The sequence below is a fragment of the Canis lupus genome, chromosome 18, assembly GCF_011100685.1.
Source record: "Canis lupus familiaris isolate Mischka breed German Shepherd chromosome 18, alternate assembly UU_Cfam_GSD_1.0, whole genome shotgun sequence".
Classification (NCBI taxonomy): domain Eukaryota; kingdom Metazoa; phylum Chordata; class Mammalia; order Carnivora; family Canidae; genus Canis; species Canis lupus.
This window is the reverse complement of record NC_049239.1, coordinates 26,862,418-26,885,460: the sequence shown is the minus strand read 5'-3', so window position 1 is coordinate 26,885,460 and position 23,043 is coordinate 26,862,418.

The following is a 23,043-nucleotide window of genomic DNA, read 5'->3' as shown; positions in this document are numbered from 1 at the left end:
GGGAATGTGAACTGGTGCAGCCACTCTGGAAAACTGTGTGGAGGTTCCTCAAAGAGTTAAAAATAGATCTGCCCTACGACCCAGCAATTGCCCTGCTGGGGATTTACCCCAAAGATACAGATGCAGGGAAATGCCAGGACACCTGCACCCCAATGTTTATAGCAGCAATGTCCACAATAGCCACACTGTGGAAGGAGCCTTGGTGCCCATCTACAGATGATGGATAAAGAAGCTGTGGTCTGTGTATACGGTGGGATATTCCTCAGCCATTAGAAATGACAAATACCCACCATTTGCTTCAATGTGGATGGACCTGGAGGGTATTATGCTGAGTGAAATAAGTCAATCGGAGAAGGACAATCATCATATGGTCTCATTCATTTGGGGAATATAAGAAATAGTGAAAGGGAATAAAGGGGAAAGGAGAGAAAATGAGTGGGAAATATCAGTGAGGGTGACAAAACATGAGAGACTCCTAACTCTGGGAAACTAACAAGGGGTAGTAGAAAGGGAGGTGGGCGGGGGGACGGGGTGATCAGGTGATGGGCACTGAGAGGGGCACTTGACAGGATGAGCACTGGGTGTTATACTACATGTTGGCAAATTGAACTCCAATAAAAAAAATATACAAAAAATAATGAGACAGAGAGAGGAGACATGGTATTCTCCAGGGAAAAGAAATGCTCTTCCTTCTTCTCTATGAAAAGAGCCCTCAAGTAGAGAACACAGAGCTGAAAGCAAACGTGACAGCTGGAGACACTTAGGTGGCTTGTGGACGCCCCGGGAGTGAAACAAGTAGAGCAGACCACAGCACTAACTGGGATGAAGCTGGCAAAAGTGAGGAAACAGCACTTCCACTGGGATCCATCAGAAAGGGAGATGAATCAGAGAATTTGTTGAATCAGAAAATTCAGAATGCGCTGTGTGCAAACACTGGAGGAAGAATGAATCATGCCACCATGGAAATTCATCCAGATGTTTCTCTTCCAAGAAAAAGTGTGAAGTGAGAACTTTTGCGTTTCAAGAAATTCAGGCAACGTAACCAACGGAAGTCCTTATCACAAGATTTCACGGGCAAAACAGAGTCTCCATGTGGGTGGAGGAAAGAAGTTGGCTCTCAAAGCCCCATGTTAACCTGGAATTCTCCATAACAATATTAAATACACTCGGTGTTTTTTTGTCAACGTGCAACAAATATTTATTGAGCAAGTATTGTTTGGCACCATGCTGTATGCTATAATACAACAGTGAAGAAAACATTTGCAATCCTCCCAAGGCCCAGTGGGGGTGGAGGCGGGGGGGGGGGGCAGGGGGAGGGTGGTGGCACAGGCAAAACGAGTCAAACAACAAATAAATAAAATTAAAACTTCTAAGTGACACTGAATTCATTGTATGGATGGCCAGAACAAAGTATCACAGACTGAGTAGATATAGAACAGAAATTCATTTTGTCACAAATCTGGAGGATAAAAGTTCAAGATCGAGGTATCCACAGGACTGGCTTCTTCTGAAGCTTCTGTCCTTGGCTTACAGATGGCATTCTCACTGTGTCCTCAACATGGTCATCTTTCTGCGCATCGTCTGTGCCCTAATCTCCTCTTCTTGTAAAAACACCCATAATACAGGATTAGAGCCCACCCATCTGACCTCAATTTCCCTTAATTACCCCTTTAAAGACCTTATCTGAAATACAGTCACATCATAAGGTATTAAGGGTTGGGACTTCAACACATGAATTGTGGGGTGGAGGGAACACTACAGCCCTGAAATTGAAAAACAGGATGCTGGTCTCACCTTCACAAGGAAGTCCTGCCTATCCAGTCTGACTAAGTTAGACCTAATTTATTGTCAAAGCACGAGGCACCTCCTCCTCACGGTGCCTAATTTACAGTTGCAATTTTACATTTCCTTGTGTGACCATTTGCTTAAGACTGTCCTCCCCACTCCCCACAATAGCTCCAAGAAGGCAATTCTACTTTTGCCTCACACTTAGCGCTTAACAGTGCCTGGCATCTAGCAAGTGAGACGTCCATAAATATGTTAAATAAAAGGAGGCATGAATAAATGAATGAGCATCGAGCCTGAAAGCAATGTTGGGGTGGGAGGTAGCATCTCAAGTGGGCCCTAAAGGATGACATGAGGAGCTAGCCAAAGAGGTCATTAATGGAAGAAAGACAACTCCAGCCTGAGAAGAGCATGTGTGAAAGACTTGAAAAAAACAAGAACTGGACCTACTATGAAATATGTGTATTATATAGTGCCTCACGCTAGGTAAACTCACTATGGCATTGAGGTGAGCCTGGCATGTGTTCCAGATGTTCTTGGATATGCTGAAGACGTTTTGGAAGAAAGGACTAGCAATATTTCATGAAGCTAATTTCTTTAGGGAATTCAAGCAAAAATAAACCAACAAGAAAATACCAGAGACCAATAATCCCTCATTTTTCCCCAATTTCAAACTAGAAAATTATCTTCCTCAATCAGAAGTAAGCCCCCCACAGGGGCACCTGGGTGGCTCAGTCAGTTAAGCATCCATCTCTTGATTTCAGCTCAAGTCATGATCCCAGGGTCTTGAGATCAAGCCCCACATCGGGCTCCATGCTGAGTGTGGAGCCTGCTCAAGATTCTCTCTTTCCCTCTCCCTCTGCCCCTCCCCCTGCTCACTCTCTCTCTCTCAAAAAAATTATTTTTTAAAAAAACTAAGCCCTCCCAGTTTGCAAAGAGTAACAATCATCCATCCGTAGAGATTCAGCTGCCAAGATGAGAAGAGTTTATTATGATTTTGAGCTAAATTGTGTATGGCCTTGGGCTTAATTTATTGTTACTCTACATGCACTTTTTTTTTTTAGAGCATTGAATCCATTCCTCAAATTCAAAAGTCACTCCATTGGTTCTGAAACTCCTACAGTGGAATACCTTTGAAAGACTGCTAACACAGGGCTCTGAGTCTTCATGAAGAGCTGCCATTGGTAAGATAAGCAATAAATATGTTTAAGCTTTGCTCCTAAGTTACACGTTACTGCAAGTACATAAATGTATACATCTTTCATGAAACACACATTAAAATCTACCACTCCCTAGTGAAAGAGACTTTAATGATCAAAATATCCCTATTTGAGTTCTGACCTTGCCAGTAGCCAGCTATGTGACCTTGACTACATCATCATGATATATTTATGTGTGTGTTTATCTCCATCACTCGATTATAATTCTTTAAGGGCAGAGATCATGTTTCATTATCTTTTAAATCTTTGCCAGCTTCTCTTGTGACAGGACTCATCAAATAAACGTTGGACAGCTGGATGGAATAGACAAACAATGCCTATGATGGATAAGATAGGTGTTACCCTCTTTACCGATGAGTTAACTGAAAATAAACATATATATGAAATAATTATAAGTTGAAAGGCATATCTAACTAAGGTGAAATTATACAGTATTAATAATAAATTCACTGGAGGTGAGAGAATAAGAAAAGCGAGATGTCCTCACTAAATTTAGTGAAGACTGTATTTGACTTGTTTAAGAGTACCTCTAGTTGGGATGCCTGGGTGGCTCAGTGGTGGAGCATCTGCCTTTGGCTCCGGTGGTGGTCCTGGGGTCCTAGGATCAAGTCCCACATCAGGCTCCCCATGGGATGCCTGCTTCTCCCTCTGCCTGTGTCTCTGCCTTTCTCTCTCTCTCTCTCTCTCTCTCTCTCTCGTGAATAAATAAATAAAATCTTTTAAAAAAGAGAAAAGAATACCTCTAGTTGGAGGTGCATAAGGAGGCTACAAAAGGATTACTGGTTCTGTGTTGCCTGGCTTCTCTATGCTGGTTCCGAGTCCTTGCTCCTTAATTTCTTTAGAATATATCCTCACTCACGTTCTGCTGTGAAAGGAAGGGATTACTTCCCTTTTTTCAACTATTCTGTTTTTCAAATCTAATATTTTCACTGGGTTCTGTTTTAGAAGATTGTTAGTACCTTCCCTTACTTCCTTAAGTATATTTATCCTACTTATGTTAAATTCTCTTTCCATCTGTTCCAATACTTTTGCTTCAGATGGCAAATGCTAACCCATTTTTTTTTTTGTCGATTGTGTTCAGCGCAGGCCACCCCCGAATTGCACCACTTTGGCATGGGGATTATTTTGAGCTGAAGACAATGGAGACCTAAAAGACTCAAGAAGAGCTTTGTACCTCCCCCTTAACTGCCTAGAAGAATTTAGATAGGGAGCTTATGCCAGGAAGAGAGCTATTACCAGAGACAACTTTTTGTATAAGAAAGAGTTCTCCGCCTAGCATAGCAAACACTCATTTACCAAATATTTGCTCTCTCCATCTTCCTGGGACCTGTCATCCTCTCAGATGAAGACCCAAACCCCTACCCCTTCTTCTTAGCTCAGGATGGCGTGTTAGCCTCGATTGCTGGACCATCTTTGACCCTCTCCTGCCCATGTGGGGCTTCCATACATAAATTAAATTTGTTTTCTCACTGTTAATCTGTTTTATGACAATTTAGATTATTAGGCTAGCCAAGAACCTAGAAGGGAAGAGAGGAGAAAAATCTCCTCCCCAGTGCTCTCTTTTAGGGAAATTATATTCCTCTGGTGTCTGCTTATTTTGGCTTGTGGGCTCATATTACCCTAGAGATACCAGCCGCCTTGTGTTCTCATGTGCATTGAGAAAGGTCCAAATACCAGGCCCTGTCTTTGTCATTACCACAGATTAAGGAGAAAGAGGGATGATAAGTCCCAGGACAGAGAACCCTGGCACAGGATCCACCACTCCTGTTTGCTGCCACTACAGCAGACATCTCCTCTGGCCAAGATTTCACCCCTAAACCCTTATTTAGGGAGAAACACATAAGGAGAAAGCATATCCAGAGTTTGTAATATAGATGCCCCTAGGATCTGGGGAGAGTGAAAGAGTTAATGCCCAAGAATAGCCAGTCCACCCTTCCAGCAACCCCTCATTCCAACGGGGCAGTCACCAGCACTAGCAGCCTAGCAATAGAAGAATTAAGCATTGGTTTGCCCTAAGGCAATAGGGGAAAGCAGTGAGAACTGAACCCCTAAAGACTTCTTTCCATCTCTGTCTTCCCAGAGCCCATTTGCAAGGCCACCCACCTCCTACACTGACCATTCGAGATAGCTCTCAGTCTGCCACGGCTTCTTATGTTTTGTTTTATTTGTTCCTAGATTCTACTATCTTGGATCCTTCTTTCTATAGATTCTCCAAGGCTGATTTTGGAGTAGGTTGCCAGGAGCCCAGGCTAGCTTGCTTGTGTTTAGGACCTGGAAGCCCATCTCCTCAATGGGTTTCTTTAAACACATTTTTTGGCCTGCATCCAGGTATCATTAGTCAACATGTAAATTGTGATACCATTTGAGAAGCAGTTTATCCTGATGAATCAAAGCCTTCCGATGCGCCTAGCAACGCCACTTTTAGAAATGTTTCTTAAGGAGATAAGCTGATATGTATGCGAAAGTGTTTAAGGTCATTCACTGCAGTATTATCGCTAATAGGAACAATTTGGAAACAACTGAGTGCTCATCAACAAGGGATTGGATAAAGTCTGGTATTCAAATGCAACCCAGGGGATCCCTGGGTGGCGCAGCGGTTTGGCGCCTGCCTTTAGCCCAGGGCGCGATCCTGGAGACCCGGGATCGAATCCCACGTCAGGCTCCCGGTGCATGGAGCCTGCTTCTCCCTCTGCCTGTGTCTCTGCCTCTCTCTGCCTCTCTCTCTCTCTCTCTGATTATCATAAATAAATAAAAAAAAATTAAAAAAAAAAAACAAATGCAACCCAATGCCACTTAGACATAAAAATGATAAGAAACATCTATATTTATGTATAAAAGATACACTCAGTGATTGTTAAATTGCATTTATAATTTCATTCCGTTTATGTAAAACGAAAGAGAGAAAGGGAAAAAGAGGTCTGGATCACATCGGTAGCAAAATGCTACCAATGATTGTCTCTAGGTTTGGGATTTAAAATTACGGCTGCTTTCTTCACGATGATTTTCTATATTGTTTGAGATGCAAACACTGATCTTTATAATCTTTATGATCAGAAAGAAATATAAATCTACTTTCATCTTTGAAAATCAAAATATAATAAATATCCCTCAACATCATAAAGCCAGACTTAAGTTTCCCTGATGATTAAGCCCCATTCATATAGTGGCAGGGACTTGAGAATAATCTGCTGTAGGCCTTCCGCAATAATTTGCTTGTGTTATAACTCAATAACCCCTGTAACCCAAGGGTACAATAAAATAGGAGTGCTAATTCACTGGAGCTGAAGGAAGACTAATTATCCTGGGGAGAGGGCTTCCCCTGAGCTTAGTCACTTGTAACTCATGGTGGGACCACCAGGGGCAAACAGAGGAGCTGCAAGCTAATGAATTATTCATGGTCTTGACCGCTGGAAGGGATTCATTGAAGCATCTTTCATGCTGCTAGGTCCTGCAAGTCTAAGGTGACCAATCAGCTGATGTTAGGTTGAGGAAAAGGGATAAAAGTGAACATAAACACTGTGAGGGTCAGGTGTTGAAAGCAAGAATCAAGAATGAGTCAGATATTTTGCTGATGCTCCACGGCCTTATGACCTTGAGTTTTGTTTTTGTTTTTGTTTTTGTTTTTTTTGGCCTAGAGTCTGAAAACTTAATTCAAATGAGCTAATGGGCTCCCCTGGAGCACATAGTTTTTGGAGAAACAGTTATAGTTTCCAGAGACATAAGGAAAGGATTGACTGACTCTTGGGCCAAATACAATGGCTGAAGCATCCCAGAGTAAGAGGAAAATTGCTCCAGGTTAACAAGATTTGGGGACTGCTCAGAGTTTATCATTGAGATTAGAATATATTTATATTTATTAGAAATGTCAAGAAATCAGATTTTTTCCCAATATTCAAAGAAAAGATATTGAGAATAACAGACCCAGTTATTTCACAATGTACCTGCTCCTACTTTATAACAAGGTACAAAGGAGCAACCACAGCTTGGCAGGTGGATTAAATGACCCAAGGAAAAGTCATTATGCTGATGACTTCAGAGTCAATTTAGTGACTATAAACTAAAAGGGAACTTATCTACTCTGTGCCACGCACTATACTGGGCACTTTCTATGCATAATCTCATTTATTTCTCACAAAGCTGAATAAGATAGGGAAATTATCCCCAAGTTGTAGATAAGGAAAAATGGGGATCACAAAGTAATAATCTTGGCCACGCTTCAAAACCAATTAAGAAGTTCATAACCAGGTTCAAGAATCAGACCTGTTCGATTCCAGAAACAAAACAAACACTATACTTACACTCACCAACCTGTATCCCAAACTCCTCTCTTGGCCCAAATGGTGTAAATCAGAAGTTCTTTAGTGTAACCTCCACCGTAAGTCTCAGGTTTAAGGTTCTAATAATAACTTGACTGGGTTTTCTTGCTAGGCACACCAAGACTTGTATTACGTGCTGCAAATGTGCTTGTTCATCCAGTATCCATTCCCCCTTCCCTTTCTGATTATGCCTCCAACTAGCTCCTGGGTTTTCATAACAGCATTAAATTGCTACATCAGCCAAACTTGGGTTTTTTTGGATTTTCCTATTGTGTGAGTCAGTAAATCCTCATTATCACTTAGGCAGTGTGAGTTTTGACATTGTTTCCTGATACAGAATTTGTTTCTAGAAGTGGAGCAATGGAAGTAATAAGTTTATTAGTAATACATTTCTAATAAACATATAAAGGTGGGATTGCCTGGAGACAGAAAGTGAAGAGCACTGAGAACCCATTGATCTTGAATTGAGAATTTGGTGATCTTTTTTTCTGATTATGAAATGGCTGGTCGTACTATAGCCTATTAATAAAATAATCATATAGTTTATTGTCCAAACTAGAACACATTTGAGAATGAAACAGAGATGCCACTAATAATGTCAGGATAATCATTCACTGTTCAGGTTTCAACCATGTTTTTTATTCGTAACCCTTGGAGCCCAGCAATGTCTTTACAATATATATTTATGGTAATTTATCCAGGATGTGTTGTATTTTAAGGTCCCCCTTGGAGTATGCAGTATCTCTTTATAATGGATAGAAGTCCATTTCCATATAATGGAAATAGAAGTTCATTATGGTTGAAGTTGCATGTGGGAAAGAGGCAAGCCAGGAGAAGAGAAAATAGGCAACAGCCAAATCACCAGCTTTTTTTTTTTTTTTTTTTTTTTTGCTAAGGAGGCAGATTTTTTTTTTTACATGTGATTGGTAATCATTTTATTTTATTTTAATTCAATTTGCCAGCATAGTATAATACCCAGTGCTCATCTCATCATGTGCCCTCCTCAGTGTCCATCACCCAGTTATCCCGTCTGCCCACCCACCTCCCCTTCTGCAACCCTTTGTTTCACAGTTAGGAGTCTCTCATTGCTTGTCGTCTTCTCTAATTTTTCCCACTCAGTTTCCCTCCTTCCCTTATGGTCCCTCTCACTATTTCTTAGATAAGGAGGCAGATTTTATTGTGAATGTGATAGGAAACCACTACAAGAGCTTAAGAAGAGTAGCAGTTTACCAATCTCACTCTTTAAAAAAAAAAAAAATGTTCTTCGAAGCACCTGGGTGGCTCAGTCAGTTAGTTGAGTGTCTGACTCTTGGTTTTGGCTCAGGTCATGATCTCAGGGTCATGGGGTCAGTCCCATGTCAGACTCTGTGCTCAGCACAAGTCTGCTTGAGATCCTCTCCCTCTGCCCCCTCCCTGGTGCATGCATGCATGTTCTCTCTCACAAATAAATAAAATAAATCTTTTTTTTAAAAAAAAAAAAAGGATAACTGAAAAAGTAGTCACACTCAGGTGCATCACTCTCTCTCAAATAGATAAATAAATCTTCTTTAAAAATTGTTCTTTTAAAAAAAAATTGTTCTTTTATAATGAGGAAGATAGGTAAACAGTAAGGAAGCCACGTCAACTATTGCTCTAAGACCAATAAACATTTTTAACACAGATAGTGGCACATGGATTGAGGAAAGGGGACAAATTTGAGAGACTGAGAAGCAGGAGGGGTGAAGACTCAGTCACCTGAAGCCAATTTTCTTAATGACACATTGGCCTAAATTCTTAATAACAACTAGCATTTCAAGACTGATGTTAACAGTTTGAGCCCATTTTTGTATTCTTTTAAATTTCTTCTTATTCTGCATTGTTCAAGGACCTTTTATCAATGTAGCTGAGGGCATTTTCACATTTAGATCATATGGCTCCTAAATGTTTAACGGATGCAAAGCATTTTGTATACAAAACATTTGGAGTAGTCCCTTTCGTGTATTTTTTTTTCATTCTTTCAGCTGTTTATTCCAGTTATGCCTACCACTGAGCTTTTCAAGGACTTTTGCTCAATTAGTCTAAGGGCACATCTGTCTCAGTTTCATTTTTCTGATAAGTGTTTATCACATTTGTAGAATTCCACATGATTCTCCTAATGTATCCCTTTCGAGGATTCTTGCCTCTTTCTTGCTGGATTTGCATCTTCTGAGCTCTGAATGGATTTATTAAACAAATGAGATCATACTGAACATCGCCCCATGTTTAGCTAAGTATGACCTTTTATATAGAACAATCAAAAGATACAATGATATATAAGAAATATCTTTACCAAATTTCATTTTATATTAAAAAATAATCCTTGAAATCCTTGAAAAAAAATATCCCATGAAATTAGGAATTGCATACTGGTAATTGGAAGCATTGTCACGGTAGAAGTACAATGCAGCATGGCGAACTTAATGAGTCTAGGACTTGACGTCGAACAGACTTGAAGGTGAAGATCAGCCATGATTCTTCTAAGCTATGTGACCAAGGCCAACTTATTTGAGTTTTATGAGCCCTAATTTCCCTCATCTCTATGATACTAAGATTTATTTCATAAGGTTGTTGTAAGGATTGAATTTAAAAATGTACAAAGCACTTAATACATACCTGCGTGGGGAGCACTTTAAAAATAGTAGCTATTGGGGACACCTCGGTGGCTCAGCTGGTTAGGTGCCCAACTCTTAGTTTGGCTCAGGTCATGGTCTCAGGGTTGTGTGATCAAGTCCCACATTCCACTCCCAGCTTAGCACAGAGTCTGCTTGAGATTCCCTCTCCCCCTCTCTCTGCTCCGCTTCCCACTTGCAGGCACATGCACGTGTGCTCTCTGGGTGTCTCTTTCTCTAAAACAAATAAGTCTTTAAACGAAAATAAAAATAGTAGCTATTGTCATAAATGTTAAGCCAGATCCCTCTGTCCATAGGGAATTGGACAGAAGCCCAGTAGTATGACAGCTAGAAAGTTTGTGCCAATTTTCTTATCTGGAAAATGAAGTAATAGTATTACCTCCCTTGTGGGGCTATACTGAGAATTAAAAGACATAATGTATGTAAACATCTGACATTGTGACTGGCACATGCTGGGCACTCATATTTAGCCATTATTTTTTTTTATTCTGATTAAATGTAAATCAAGTAATAATTTCATTTAAACACTCACTATGAATTAACAGTTCTCAGTACCTTGTATCTCGAGAACTAAAGCGAACAGTAAATAAACCCCAAAATGGGCTTTAACAACATAACCAACAGACTATATGCAATATTGAAAGGATCTCTTACCTTCAAATGTATCCCTTGACATCTCAGACTCTATTATCCATATAAATAAGATATTATTGGTGGAAAGTTAATAACCAGCACCTAAGAGCCCAAACTATAATTTATGTGATACCATCAGAACTTTTCTTTTCACCTTGGAGAATGACAAAAGGGGAGATTTGGGGAGACTGAGGGTCCAGCAGCCTGGTTAATAGACTCAATAGTAGAGTTGCAACTTCTTACAACATCGATACTTTATTGACCCCCCTTGAAATGGCCAGTGGAAACTGCTGTACACACAAATGGATTTACTATTATGGGGATCCTGGAGGTGGGATCCCTTGGAACCCATCAGGTCAGTTCACTGAGGACAAAATGACCCTTTCTAAAACTTTACTTGAGATCCAGAAGAGACACAGGTCACGAACAACTGCAGCCTTTTAAGACAATGAGCTGATAGAGGGTTGTTTTACTCAGGATGTGTGTTGAGCTGCTGTTGATACCTAAAATTTATTCATCACTCGTTTAATCATCTGAGTCTCTATAAGCAGTCCAGAGGAGCTGTCAGCGCCAGGGACCCAAGTTATTTTATTTCTGTGTTTTTGTTCTGCAGTCCCAAGAATATTACTGTCATCTCAAGTTCCAAGAGGGCCCACTATGATGGCTTCACTCCAACAAAAGAGTTCAAGGAGAAGGATACGCCACTCACTTTCTAAGGCATGACCCAGAATTTATAAACCTTCCTCCCACTCATATCCCATTAGCCATAACTTAGCAATATGTACGCCTACCTGCAAAGGAGGCTGGGAAAGTCCCTTTATTTTGGATGGCAATGTGCCGAGCTACATCTTGGGGTTCTGTTACTGTGGAAATTAATTGAGAACAGATAAGAAAAAATGAGCAGCCTCTACCAAAAAGGCAGTTTAGGTTGATAGTTAAGGACACAGGCCTTTGAGACTAAGATTCTGGATTTGAGTCATGAAATAACAGTCAAGCAGTTGGGTTAACTAGCGATTCACTGGGTGAACTTCCTCTCACTGACCGCACTTTCCTCATGACATAGTATCTATCTCACTAGATCACTGAAAGCATTAAAAGCGCTAAATTTTTCAGCCTAATTCTTGGCACTCAGTAGGCACTCAATAATGTAAAAGAAATTAGGAACATCAGTTCTTCATTAGGGCATTTTTCTAGGAAAGATAGAACCTTAAGGACAAGGACTGTGTCTTGGATTATCTCATGGAGAAAGGGTGAGTACATTTGGCATGCAGCATCTAGAAGAGCAGAAAAAGGTGTTTTTCCATATATGTCTTTCTAAATAGTCCCTTTGAGTGATGTCAGTATTCTCCAGGTGTTGAGTGTTGAAGGAAATATGCCAAGCTTTATAGGGCAAGCAATGATTCCCACATGCTGCTCTCGGCACTGGCTGCTTTCAAATCATCTGACTCTGGATAAAATTTATGGGTTCCTGGGCATCCCATAATCAGAACCTCCAGGCATATGGCAGTGGGAGATAAAGCTGGGACACCACTAGGCTTTAGAACCATGGCTGAGTAACAATACCACTAATAATAAGAGTTTTTGTTGTTATTAATGCAGCTACATTTATTTAGCCTCACAATGTGGCTGGCGTGGGTATAAGCACTTTGTAAATATTAACTCATTTAAGTTTCATAGCAACCCTATGAGTTGTTATTTTTATTATCTTCACCTTACCAGCTGAGAAATTGACACACAAAAAGCTTAAGTAGTTTATTCCCATCACAAAGTAAGTACTTGAGTCAGGCTTTGGATCCAGTCTTACCCAGAGTCCACACACTTAACCACGCTGTGCTGCCCCCATTTACAGTGGAAGGAAAGTGCCAAGTGGAACAGGAGCCAACTTGGGAACAGTCAGGGCTCTGTCGCAGCCTGAAACTCAGGATGCTCTCACTGGGTATCCCACCCACCCTGCTCACTTCCCGAAACATCTAAGACGCTTCATAAAAGCTGAAATAAACTACCTCTTGAAGAGCATCACTAGGTAAGAGATATTTTTCCAAACATGACACAAGACAGCTGAACTGAATCTGGGATTGTCAAATACCCAGAGTAGATAGAAACCACATGGAGCCATGTTGGGCACTTCCTGGCCATAAAGATAATTTTCAATTTCTGGAAACAGAGGCCCAGCTTAGCTGCCAGCTGTGCCAGGTTCCTCGGCAGGAGGGTGTGAGGCAATGATGTAGGGGTGATACAAAGTCCTGCTCAGAAAAAGATGAAGAGATTCAAGGGCTAGGTCACTGTGACCATGACCGCATCTCCCGACTGAATCAGTCCAGTGCTCGGGTAGTTCAAGACCTGCACTGGCTCTTTTCTTAAGGAAATCTTGTTCGTTTAAGGGAACTCCAAAGCTCTGGGCTGCCCAGAGCACTTTAGAAGCCAGTGAAATAGGCAGCTTCCATATTTATAAGTAGTTCTCAAAATGTCCTGTCACTTATCTGTTTGCATATCTCTCGACCTCATCAGATTGAGTACCCTAGCAGAAAATAAGAAATTGCCTATAAGTATCTCCCTTATCACCAAGAGCTGGAGCCTAATCCTCCATCCCTGAATCTGAGCTGCCCATGTGACTTGCTTGGGCCAACAGGACACTGGCTAAGAGAGAGGGAGGAAGGGAAGACACCTGAAAAGTGACAGTGCACTGGGCTCGCTCTACTCCTGCGCTTGGAACCCTAGACTATCATGGGAACAGACCCAGAGCAGCTGCTGAAGGACCAGAGACAGGGCAGGGGACAACCAGGGTCCGTCGACCTTCAGATAGGTAGCAGAGGTCATTCTAGACCATTCAGGTTCCAATAATTGGCCAGCTGACCACAGACACGTGAGAAGGTGTAATAGAGACCTGTTGATATGGCCAAGACCAGAAAAACATGCCAGCGAGTATACAAATTATAAGCCAAATAAATCAGTTACTGTTTTAAACCTCTAAATTTAAATAAATAAATAAATAAATAAATAAATAAATAAACCTCTAAATTTTGGAATGGCTTGTTACCCAGCAAATGCTAACGGATACAAGAATTATTAATAAATAGTAAATATTTATATAAATATAATAAATAAATTATTAAAAGGAGAGGCTCTGAAATAGATAATTCCTATATTCAAATACCAGCTTTTCCCTCTTACTAGGTATGTGAGTCTGGACACCTATTGAAGTTCTGTGACTCTCAGCTTCTTCATCTGTAATATTCAGAAAATAAATAGAGCAGTCTGCTAGGTTTTTCTGAAAAGTCGATGAGCTATGCATGAGTCACTGTGTTTGCTGTACGGTAGTTGTTATTTATTACATTTGTTGCTTTGAACTATGTGCTATAACAGACCTATTGGGCTTGCCAGTTTCCAGAAATGAATCTAACAAGTTTCTGGCCTGATCAAAGAAGAGCCAATAAATATCTACAGACATGAATTTTGTCGTGTAGCCAATACCCCCTATCTGAGGACTTCTGTGGTTGCACAGGGTTTGTCACTCCCAGACAACATCACCAAAATCCCCTCCAGTTCTCAGGTTTTAAGGGGATGAGAAGGATGGGAAGCAGTAGCAATCAAATGGAAATGGGGCATCCTATTGCCACTGACTAGATTTAGGGGGTAGGAGAAGGCATTGGCTTTAAAAGAGAGAGCTGCCCAAGAGGAAGCTCCACTGGCCTTCAGGAAATAGAAACAAGAACAAATATCCAGGAGCAGCCAGACATAATGAGAGCAACACAAATTCTGGAATCAGAAAGACTAGTTCAAACCCCAGTACAGGTCTCAGTTTGCTCATGGGGACGACAGTCCCAAAGATCCACATGTTGGTTCATTTGGCAGGTGTAAGAATTGGGCAAAATACCGATATAAATGCCTCGCATGGTACCTAGCACATGGGAGCTGATCAACACAGTCTCTTCCTGCGTTTCTCCCATGTTCATAAAGCACCTTTGTTGCTCATCTCCTGCCATCCTGTAACCGGAGGGTGCAGCAGTACAGGGAAGCCTGCACGCACACCACAGATACTGTCTGGCTCTGTGACCTTGCACCACATGCTCAGCCTTTCTGTCTATCGGCTCCTCACTAGTGAAACGCTAATACTTTCTATCCCTGATGCTGTTCTCAAGGATAATGGGAGGATTCATTCCATTCTAAAACCTAACTCAGGGCTTGATGACGCTGTGTAGAAAATAAATAAAACATAAAAGGAAAGTCAAATGACTAATATTTAAAGTCCCGAGGTATTAATGCATAGTCAGTGACGGTTCCACCACTGCCAATTCCTTTCCTCTCTTTTCGTTATCCTAGACCCTCTCACAGAGAGATGCCCTCCTTAGACTGGTTTTTGCTGCCTGTCTGTCTGTCGGTAGGTCTCTCTGTTTTTCATTGTCCACCCCAAGCCTGCATCTTCTCAACTTGGACGGAAAACAGAACCGGGGGACGAATATGCAGGCAAGAAGTGGAGCTAGACTGAGGCCGAGGGGAATGGCATAATTGCAGTTGACTTTACCTGCGTCATCTCGTCTATCCCAACAATGCAGTGAAGGAGGTGCTGCTTCAGTCTTGGAAAGATCCAACAATTCACCCAGGTCTCGTGGTGAATAATAATAGCAGAGTCAGGATTTAACCAAAATGGCTGGTCTCAAATCTCACACTATCCTTTAGGGTACAACATGTATGCACAATCAGTAGGGCATCGTGGTTGAGACCATAAATTCTGGAGTCAGATACCTGGTCTGAATCCTAGCTCTGCCATTACAGAATGACTATAAGCAATTGCTCAGTAATACCTAATACGCACCATATATATCATGGGTTATATGTATAAAATAAGGATTATATGTAATATATGATGTATGACATATATTTTAATAATGTAATACATATAGTATATATGACAGATGACAGGGTGCAAGATCTGTTCTTTTCAAGAAGTATTTAATTCCAGTTAACACACAGTGTTATATTCATTTCAGACGTACAGTATAGTAATTCAACACTTCCACGTATCACCCTGTGCTCATCACAAGTGCGCTCCTCAATCCCCATCACCTGTTCACCCATCCCCCCACCCGTCCCCTCTACAACCATCAGTTTGTTCTCTGCAGTTAAGAGTCTGTTTCTTGATTTGTCTCTCTCTCTTGTTTTCCCTTTGCTTGTTTGTTTCTTAAATTCCTCATATGAGTGAAATCATATGATATTTGCCTCTCTCGCTTATTTTGCTTAGCATCATACTCTCTAGATCCATCCATGCTGTTGCAAATAGCAAGATTTCATTCTCTTATATGGCTGTGTGTGTGTGTGTGTATGTGTATCACATCTCCTTTATCCAGTCATCAGTTGATGCTTCCATATCTTGATTATTGTAAATAATACTGCATAAAACTTAAGGGTATATGTATCCCTCTGAAATAATGTTCTTGTATTCTTTGGGTAAATATCCCGGAGTGTGATCACTGTATCATAATAAAGTCATTCTATTTTTAACTTCTTGAGGAACCTCCATACTCTTTTCTGCAACGACTGTACCAGTGTGCATTCCCACCAACAGTGCCCAAGAGCTCCTTTCTCTCCACATCCTCACCAATGTCTCATTTATTGTGTTGGTGATTTTAGCCATTTTAACAGGGATGAAGTGATATCTCACTGTGGTTTTGATTTGTTTCCCTGATGATAAGTGATGATGAGCATCTCTTCATGCGTCTGTTGGCCATCTGGATGCCTTCTTTGGAGAAATGTCTGTTCATGCCTTCTGCCTATTTATAATTGGATTATTTGGGCTTTGGGTATGAGTTGCATAAGTTCTTTCTATATTTTGGATACTAACCCTTTATAGGATGTATCATTTGCAAACATCTCCTCCCATTCTGAAGGTTGACTTTAGTTTTGTTGATTGTTTCCTTCATTGCACAGAAGCTTTTTTATTTTGATATAGTCTCAATAGTTTATTTTTGCTTTTATTTCCCTTACCTCAGGAGACATATTCAGAAAAAAGTTGCTAGGTTCATGTCAAAGTACTGCCTGTGATCTATTCTAGAATTTTTATGGTTTCAGGTCTCATATTTACATATTTAATCCACTTTGAATTTATTTTTGTGTATGATGTAAGAAAGTGGTCCAATTTTATTCTTATCCATATTACTGTCCAGTTTTCCCCAAACCATTTGTAGAAGAAACTATCTTTTCTCCATTGGATACTCCTTCCTACTTTGTCAAAGATTTATTGATCATATAATTGTGAGTTTATTTTTGGGTTTTCTACTCTGTTCCATTGATCTATATGTCTATTTTTGTGCCAGTGCCACACTGTTCTGATTATTACAGCTTTGTAATGTAACTTGAAGTCCAGAATTGTGATGCCTCCAGCTTCATTTTTCCTTTTCATGATGGCTTTGGCCATTCAGGGTCTTGTGTGGTTTCATACAAATTTTAGGATTGCTTTTCTAGTTCTGTGAAAAATGCTGATGGTACTTTGATCGAGATTGCATTCAATGTGTAGATTCCTCTGGGAAGTATAGACATTTTAACAATATTCGTTCTTCCAATCCATAAGCATGGAATGCCTTTTCATTTATGGCATGTTCAATCTCTTTTATCAGTGTTTTACAGTTTTCAGAGTACAGGTCTTTCACTTCTTTAGTTAGGTTTATTCCCAGGCATCTCATTATTTTTGGTGCAATTGTAAATGGGTTTGTTTCCTTAATTTGCCTTTCTGCTACTTCATTACTGGTGTATAGAAATGCAACAGATTTTTGTATGTTGATTTTGTATCCTGTGACCTTACTGAATTTGTGTATCAGTCCTAGCAGTTTTTTGGTGGAGTCTTTTGGGTTTTCTATATAAAGAATCATGTCATCTGCAAATACTGAAAGTTTGACTTCATCCTAACTGATTTGGATTCCTTTTATATCTCTTTCTTGTCTGATTTCTGTAGCTAGGATTTCCAATAAAAGTGGCAAGACTAGACATTCTTGTCTTGTTCCTGACCTTACAGGGAAAGCTCTCAGTTTTTCCTTATTAAAGATGATATTAACTGTGGGTTTTTTTATATGTTCCCTTTATTATGTTGAAATATGTTCCCTCTAAGCCTACTTTGTTGAAGGTTTTTACCATGAATGGATGTTGTACTTTGTCAAATCCTTTTTGTGTCATTTGAAATGATCATACGGTTCTTATTCTTTCTCTTAGTGATGTGATGTATCACTCTGATTGATTTGTAAATGTTGAACCACATTTAACCTGAATAACCTGAAATAAATCCCACTTGATCATGGTGAACAATTTCTTTTAATGTATTGTTTGATACAGTTTGCTAATATCTTGTTTAGAATTTTTGCATCTATATTCATCAGGGATATCGGCCCAGAGTTCTCCTTTATAGCAGAGTCTTTATCTGGTTTTGGCTTTATGGTAATGCTGGCCTCATAGAATGAACTTGGAAGTTTTTCTTCCTGTTCTAGTTTTTGGAATAGTTTAAGAAAAATAGGTATTAATTTTTCTTTAAACGTTTGGATTTGCCGGTGAAGCCATCTAGTCCTGGACTTTTATTTGTTAAGAGATTTTTTATTACTGATTCAATTTCCTTGCTGGTTATCAGTCTGTTCAAGTTTTCTATTTCTTCCTGTTTCAGTTTTTGTTTGCCAAAACTGAATTCATATTTCTAGGAATTTATCCATTTCTTCTAGTTGTCCAATTTGTTGGCATATAGTTTTTCATAATATTCTCTAATGATTATTTGTATTTCTGTGGAATTGGTTGTTAGTTCTCCCTTCTCATTTGTGATTTTACTTGAGTCCTTTCTATCTTTTTCTTGATAAGTCTGGCTAGAAGGTTATTAATGTTATTAATTTTTTCAAAGAACCAACTCCTGGCTTCATTGATCTGTTCTATTGTTTTCCGGGGTTTTTTTGTTAGTTTTTATGTCATATATTGCTGCTCTAATCTTTATTATTTCCTGCCTTCTGCTGGTTTTAGGTTTTGTTTGTTGTTCCTTTTCCAGCTCTTCTAGGTGTAAGTTTAGGTTGTTTACTTTGGAATTTTTCTTGCTTCTTGAGGTAGGCCTATCTTGCTATAAACTTCCCTCTTGGAACCACTTTTGCTGCATCCCAGAGGTTTTTGGACATTGTATTTTCATTTTCATTTGTCTCTATGTATCTTTTTATTTCTTCTTCTATTTCCTGGTTGATCCACGCCAGATCTATTCTTAATATTCACACTGCATGAGGAAGGTAATAGTATTATCCCCACTTTACTAACGGGGAAGTGAAATACAAGAAGTTAGGAAACCCCCCAAACTAGCTAGTTCGGCAGAGCCAAGATTCAAGCTCGGCCCCTCTACTTCCAGAGCATACGGCCTTAACCATCACACCATACAGCCTCTGCCAGGGGAGCAGTCCACTTCTGACCCGGCTCCTTGCAATCCCCTTGTGGGCTGCTGCTGCCTTTTGGCTTCCCCAGCCTTGCTGCCAACCAAAGTGTAGGAGGCATAAATCAAGTTGTCCCCAGAGTTCTCGCCACCCTCCCCTCCGGCCCACTGGCAGCATCAGGTGGGCTTAGGAGCTTCTTCAACTCAGTAAGCTTCCCATTAGACTGAAGCAGAGATTCAAGAGAAGCCAGGCTCTTTACATGCAGATAGCCGTGGTCCTATCCTGCAAGTATTTTTCTTAGGGCCCATCCTTTTAGCTTGAAGTGCTAGAAAGGAAAGAGAAAGCTCCTTCTACTTCATAAATTTCCTTCTGAAGAAGGCATTGATCCTGCTGCTGCTGCTGCTGCTGCACCTAAGTCCCTTGGGATCCCTCTTATCAGCTCATCCCCCAGTTTCTGCAATGCTTTGTTACTAATTCTGGCACCTGTGACCTTCAGAGGGTCACCCATGGGCACCAAGAACTAAGATCAGGCCTGTGTGGGAGTACAGAAACCCCGCTCCTTTCCTTCAAGAGGGAACAAATGCTGGGGTGTGATTTACATTCTAGAGTTCCACAGAGCTCAGCTCCAACCCAAGTCCCCATCCCCACCCCCTTTTCCCTGGCTGCTTTCTCCAGGGTGCATTTCCTTAATAAATTACTTGTATACGAAACTTCGACTCAGGGTCTGCCGATGGGAGAATCCAACCTAAGAGAATTTTTGTGTTGTTCTGATAAATTTCTAGGCTCTTCTTCAACACCCTTGTTAAGAGTGACAAAGCTGGTGGCCTCTTCTTAGCAAGTCTTACATAGATGTGATTGGCAACTTTCTTTGTAGAGGGTGTGAGCATTTATCAACCAGTGTCCTCAGCTTCAGGAACTCAGCTGAAGTTCCAGAATGAGCAGGACACTTTCTATTTAACATCCTGCTAAGTGATTCCACTCCCCCCCCCCCACAGTATTGTCCAGACTCTGTGATAAGAGCAAAATTATTTCTTCTTTTTAGGGCTGTTTGGGAGTGGAGCTTTGTCTTCAGCTCTGACATATTCACTGGGGCTCTTACGCCTCAGCTACCATGGAGATGAACTTGCCTCCATTTGGAGAACTGACAGGCAGGAAAAATGTTTATAAAACAAAAATCAACACCAAGACACCTGGCTGCCACCCGGGAGCCTGATGGTGTCACATGAAGGCTTCCTCCTCTAGTTTCTCTCATGCTAGCAGGCTGTACATCAGCTCTCCCCATTCCTCCCACAGGGTCCTTTCCCAGACGCCAACAAATTCCAGCCCTGTGAGGTGAGTCATGTCCTAGGAGCCCACAGTAGTGCTCCCCAGTCTTTAAGTCATAACACATGCGGGGGAAACAGATAAGGCTGCTAAGAGCTGGCGGTGACCTTCCCAGGGGCTTCTGCTGCCCCAAGCCCATCCCAAGTTGGCCTATAATCCAATCACAGCTCCCCGATGAGGAAGCTCTAGTCGAGGGAATGGGAGGTGAGAAAAGCATTTGGGTCCCTAACATGCCTGGAACATCCTGTGTGAAGCCTCTTACTTTAAGTCAGTGACATCAAAAAAAAAAAAAAAAAAAAAAAAAAGTCAGTGACATCAGTTTCCATAAGAGCAACAGAGAGGGACGCTTAGGGGAAAATCAGTGTACGGTGTCACACAGGGTAAAAGCACAGGTTTAAAGTCACACGGATCTGGGTTTGAAACCACTTATGGGAGTCATATCTCCACTTAAGGGAGTTGTGCCTCAAGCAAGCTGTACCTGAGAGAAGCCATCCATCCATCCATGGGATCTCCTGTCTCAGAAGGGTGCTTTGAAGAGGACGTGTGTGGCTCAGTCAGTTGAGTGTCCAACTCTTGATTTCAGCTCAGGTCATGATCTCAGGATCCTGAGATTGAGTCCTGCATCAGGCTCAGCACTGGGCATGGAGCCTGCTTAGGATTCTCTCCCCACCTTTCCTGTTCACTGGCACGTGCATGCTCTCCTGCTTTCAAATTAATTAATTAATTAATAATAAATAAATAAATAAATAGGCAGGCCCACCACAACAGCCTCCCGTGAACTTCTCCAACTCTGCAAGCCTGTGAAACCTAACCCCAGTAACAAACCCTGACCCCTTCCTACTCACAGAGGTCCTGTTTAGCTGCTAAACCATACCTGGCGCACGGTGAATGCTCACAAAAGGAAATACTGGCATAATGCAGGTGTAGACAATTGTTGAGAGTACTGGTCCCAACTCTACCTTGGACAAATCACTCAGTCCTTCTGAGACTCAGTGTCCTCAGCTAGAAAATAATGACCTGTGGAAATGGTTCAGTGAACATGCAAGCATGCTGCCTGGCGTTAAAAGTATTAGGAAGAAATCCTTTATTTCCCATCCTAATTCTTGGGTTTAGCAATTAGAAATCCCTCACTCATAAATAAATGCTTCATCCTTCAATTTTGTCAATAATGAAACCATAGTTCCACCTCCATCCTCGTTATTTATCAGCTGGTTTAGAACAGAGCCATGAAAGAAGAATGCTGATATTAGACCCCTTCAAAGATGCCCCCCTGTGCCCCAGGCTCCAACAGTTACAACTCAATATGTGATGATGTTAACCCTTTGCTCTGTTGAGGTTCAGTCAGGACCCTTTTATCATCATTATCTCAACTGCCCTATCCACCAGGAAGACTATGATGCAGAGAGCATTAAATACCAGGGTGCACCAGACACTGCACCAGAACCCACAGGTCCTGGGTTTTCGTTTGACTTTGCCAACAAGTGTTAGGTCCTCGCTTTTATGATTCTCCGTTTCCTCATCTACAAAGGGACAGGATTGAATGCACGAGATCTTTCAAACCCCAGCAGACCCCCAGTCTATATTATTTTCATTTTGCCGATGGGGGAAAAGAAGGAAGTTGCGAGAGATTCAACAGCTCAATTCAGTGTTTCCCAAAGTGTGGTCCCTAGACCAATAGCAGCAGCAGCTGAGATTATCAGATCTCACTGCAGACCCACAGAATCAGAAACTCTGGAGTTGAGACCCAGAGATCTGTTTTAAAGAGCCCTCCAAGTGATTCCAGTGCATGCTCGAGTTTGTGGACCCCTGGCCTAATCAAATCACGGCAGAGTAAAAGTTAATTAGTCAGAACTTGAACCCAGGTCTGTAACTCCTTTCTAGTTGTCCTATGCTTCCGGAGAGAAGGGCCTTGTAAGAACAAATGCATTTGAAAACAAGACAGATCCAGGGGGCACCTGGGTGGCTCTGTTGGTTGAGTGTTTGCCTTCAGCTCTGGTCATGATCCTGAGGCCTTGGGATGGAGCCTCATGGGCTCTCCCCTCAGTGGGGAGTCTGCTCCTCCTTCTCCCTCTGCCCCACCCCCAACCCGTGCACTTGCTCTCTCTCAAAATAAAATAAAATAAAATAAAATAAAACAAAACAAAATAAAAAGAAAGAAAACAAGATAAGTCCAAAAACACAAACAAAAGGAGAGAACTAAATCCTGGATAATTATGCTAAAAAATCTCCAGGTTCTACAAGTGAGAACCTTTGATCCCTGGCACTAGACTAAGCTAAACCTGACCTTTGTGCTCTCTCTGACACATAAGCACTTTTCTCTGGAAACTTCTACCGAGCTAAAACAACCAAGAACCAAGAAGTCTACAACTTGTAGACAAGCATAACACACCATGAACTATTCAAACTCAGCATCTGCTTTTTTTTAGGTTTTTTTTGTGTGTGTGTATACAAGTGTTCAAAAATGCATAAACAAGATAAATTCATGCGTGCTATAGGTATTTGCAGTTCCATATTTTCTTTCTCCTTTGCCTTTTTTTAATCCTTACCTCTTTTCTTCCCTACTCTCAAATAATGCATGTTAATAACCTAGTATATTTTTCTCCATAGTCATATAACCAAATACAAATACACACATTTTCCCACACCTACTTGTTTTACTCACACTTCATGGAAATTCTCCTCCAAGAGATCTAGTACAGCTCTCACTCATGGGTCACAAAGTCTACGTAATAGCCCCGTG